This window comes from Chlorocebus sabaeus, chromosome 10, assembly GCF_047675955.1.
Source record: "Chlorocebus sabaeus isolate Y175 chromosome 10, mChlSab1.0.hap1, whole genome shotgun sequence".
NCBI lineage: Eukaryota > Metazoa > Chordata > Mammalia > Primates > Cercopithecidae > Chlorocebus > Chlorocebus sabaeus.
The window spans coordinates 33,112,002-33,116,099 of NC_132913.1; the positions used below are offsets into that span (position 1 = coordinate 33,112,002).

The following is a 4,098-nucleotide window of genomic DNA, read 5'->3' on the forward strand; positions in this document are numbered from 1 at the left end:
GTGTTCCAGGGGGACTCGCTTTGCTTAGTTTAGCAACAGGTCAGCAGGATTTGTAAAATCTTTTAAATGAAAAGCTATACAGAGCTTTTACACTTATTCCTAGCATTAATTCTTTCTTCCTTATGACTATTGCATGAAGTTTCTCTTCATAAAGCAGAAGTGTGACACTTTGTCAATGTAAATGGGATAAAATAACATGCACAATCTGTTCAGTTTTTTGTCATTAAACTACTTGATTTAATCATCATATAGCCTGTGTCCTCTATTTCTTTTGTAGTTATTCATTCATGACTTGGAAATCTAGGAGAAATATTTCCACTTGTGCAAAAATGACACTGCTATGTCTTGTATCTGACATGGGTTTAACTGACCATGTACCTTTAGAAATCGTTGGGCTCTAGGGAATACATGCTTGCAATAGGAAGAATTTGCCACTAGAGTGTAATCTTGCAAATTAGCAGCAGAACAGAAGCCCACTTCTCTTCCCAGTGAATTCTGTAGTAGGAAGACAAAAATAAAGTTATTTTTTTCTAAAATTATAACCATATATTTCTACCAAAATATAAGTAATTTATATTATCCTATTAGTCAATTATTGTATTGCTATAAAGAAATAACTGAGACTGGGTAATTTATAAAGAAAAGAGGTTTATTTGGCTCACAGTCCTGCTGGCTATACAGGAAGCATAGGACCAGCATCTGCATCTGGTGAGGGCCTCAGGAAGCTTCTAATTATGGCAGAAGGTGAAGGGGGGTACGGTTATGTCACATGGTGAGAGTGGGAGCAAGGGAGAGAAGAGGAAGTTCCAGGTCCTTATAAATAACCAGATCTCATGTGAACTCATAGAGTGAGAACACACTCATTTCCATGAGGACAGTAGCAAATTATTCATGAGGGATCCACCATCATGACCAAACACGTCCCACTAGGCCCCACCTCCAACATCGACAATCACATTTCAACATGAGATTTGGAGGGGACAAATATCTAAACCATATCAATTATTAAAGTTTAATTATTTAAAATCATGAATCAAAATTAGAATATTGGTTAAACTGTAGGCTGTTACTTTCCAGACAATGATAAAATATTTATGAATGCTATCTTAGAGAGGAGGTCAACATTCTCTGAATTTTTAAATCTTCTCCAATTATTTCTGCCGAGGTTGATTGATGGACCACATTTGGATATGATTAGACTTGATGATGTTTATGGTTCCTCTGATTTTTTTTCAGATCTGAAAATATCTTTATTTTTTTAGAAAATAGATTCCAGGCAGGTTAAAAAGTAACAATAAAGGGTATGAATGCAGAATTGTAGTCATTCAAAGCATTCGAGAAATATGGGAGTATAAATATCTGGAAACCATCTCTTAGTTTTCAAAACAAAAGGTGTAAGTCATTCCTAACTAATTTGAGCTTTATAGCATTTTCCCAGATATGAAGGGGAAAAGCAGTTAACATTTGAAAGTCCTGAAAGTTTTTTATTTGGTTCATTACATTAGACTGTTTACCTTTGATCAAATTCGTTCTTTTTTACTATTTTATTTTTATTTTTTTTGAAATGGAGTCTTGCTCTGTCAGCCAGGCTGTAGTTCAGTGGTGCAATCTTAGCTTTCTGCAACCTCTGCCTCCTGGGTTAAAGAGATACTCGTGCCTCAGTCTCCCGAGTAGCTGGGACTACAGGCGTATGCCATGACGTCCTGCTAATTTTTGTATTTTTAGTGGAGATGGGGTTTCGCCATGTTGACCAGGCTGGTCTCAAACACCTGACCTCAGGTGATCCACCTGACTTGGCCTCCCAAAGTGCTAGGATTACAGGTGTGAGCCACTGTGCATGGCCTAATTTCTTCTTTTTAAAACACAGATAAAAATATTATACAAGTCCAGTGTTAAAATAGACAACATGTTGCAAATTAATTCTGCTACGTATTCCAAAAAAGCTTAGAAAATAAAGGTGTTAAGGTTGCTTTGGAATATGTTTAATAGTCATCTCCTCTGCTGACAGCTTCTTTACATGTTGGATGCAACAGTATGGTATGTTCAAATTGCACTGTGTATGATCCTTCAGTGTCACACAATAGTAGATACAATTTCCAAGTCACAGATTCTTCGGAGCCATCAAGAATTTCCTTTCTCCCAAGCAATCCAGCCATCTGTGGCAGAGGGTGAGGGTGCCAAAATTTTCATTGATGACATTTGACAATTGTTTTGTTCTTGGAAACCTTATTGGTACATGTCCAACATCAAAATTTTTCATGTAATGTGAACATCCCATATCATCGTGAAATCTTTTCCTATACTATCAAAGGTTTCCATTGCACACACTTCCTTTCCTCCATTCTTGTTGCCTCTCCTCCTTTCGCAATGGACACTGTTTTCCTGGAATGTATTCTATATTTCCCAATTGAATGTCCATTTAGATTATGGATTGATTTCACTTGTTATGTCTTCCCATCTATTTCAACTTCATAGGACTCCACAACTTTTTGGATGGCCTCACCAACATCACACAGATGAACATCTATTCCAGCACACTTCATTCCAGTACTAGTAGCATCTTTTACAGATTTTAATAATGTATCATAATTGGGATTAAAAGTGACAGTAAGACCACAGTCAATAGTCAATATTCCTACCACTTATACCGATTCCAAAATCTATTTTACAGATGTCATCCTACTGTGTTAGTGTTGGGTCACCATCAATGGTAGTATAATGGTAAGCACAATTATTGAGAGAACATCCAGCAGGAAATGCCAGGCCTGCATTTAATCCATTCTCTTTTATTAGATTGTGTGAACAGTTTTCCAACTTTTCACAGATTTCTATCATCCCAGGCTTGATCCAGCTCATTACATATTTTCTAAGTTGTTGATGTGCTTCTGCAGCTTCTCAAAAATTATTCCAAATATCTTCACTAGCCTGATATAACACTTTCTTTTCTTCACTCATAATTCTCCATCCATCTTGTGTGGGTGGGTATTCACATTTTTGTCCTTTAGGAAATACACTATTAGGATACAGTCACATATTGGAACTGAGGGAGGGTCTGTTTGAATTTTGGTTCTCTCTTGTTCTCTTCTTCTTCTTCTTCTTCTTCTTCTTCTTCTTCTTCTTCTTCTTCTTCTTCTTCTTCTTCTTCTTCTTCTTCTTCTTCTTCCTCCTCCTCCTAGTTGCTCCATCTCCATTACCCTCTCCATCTTCATCATCATCATCTCTTTCTTTCTCTTCCAACGCTTGTCTTTCCAATTGTCTCATTCCTTCATCCACTGAGACTCTTAATACTTTATCAGTTTCCTGCTCCCCTGCTGCAGCCCCTTTACTCTTCCTTTTCTTCCATCTGTTTTTCTTGGCTGCTTCCTCAGCTGTAGAGGCAGCTTCCTCCTCCCTGTTGTCTGGATCCAGGTTGCCATTCAGGTGACTCCCAGAGTAGTCAGGTGGCTCCCGAAGGTTGCTGCCTCCTCCATGCCTGCCATGTTGCCTGAAAGGTTCCTCTGAATTTTAAGGGTAAATGTTTTCTAATCACTTGAATTTAATATTGTCTCTAAATGTATCCTCTATATTCTAAGATTTGATGCAATGTACAAAGAACCTCTTGCTTGAATCAGAAACATTCCAGTACCTTTCACTTAACTTTGAAAATCAATGTTAGCCTATTATGCAAGTTTTAGTGACAGTATATCTTTCTATGAACAAACCAGAACTTAACCCTTCTGTCTGTGAATTCGAAGTTATGGTTGTTCATGCTAAAGAAAAGCAAGGTGCTAGAATAACAATTTAAAACCCCCTTTTAGTTAAATTCTCTCTGTTTACTTAATATTTTTCTCTAACAACAGACTCACGGAACTAAATCCCTAAGTTGTTGTTGAAATCTTTTTTTTAAAAAAACACATAACACTTTGTATTAATCATAGTTACACAAACAGTATAGTATTTTCTACACATGCAGTCTAAACCTTAAGTTGATTGGACAAGACCTTTGAGAAACACTTAGCTGAGTCACAATTATTTACAGGAACCTAAACCTAAGAAGAGTTGAACCCATTTTTTAAAAATTTGTATTAGCATCACCAAATATTTCTTTCTGGGTGGTCC

The 4,098-nt window shown here is 36.8% G+C and overlaps 1 pseudogene; it reads right to left on the reverse strand.

Moving 5' to 3' along the window:
* Positions 1-1,982: 1,982 nt before the first annotated feature.
* Positions 1,983-3,479, reverse strand: LOC103217043 (methionine aminopeptidase 2-like; annotated as a pseudogene).
* Positions 3,480-4,098: the final 619 nt, after the last annotated feature.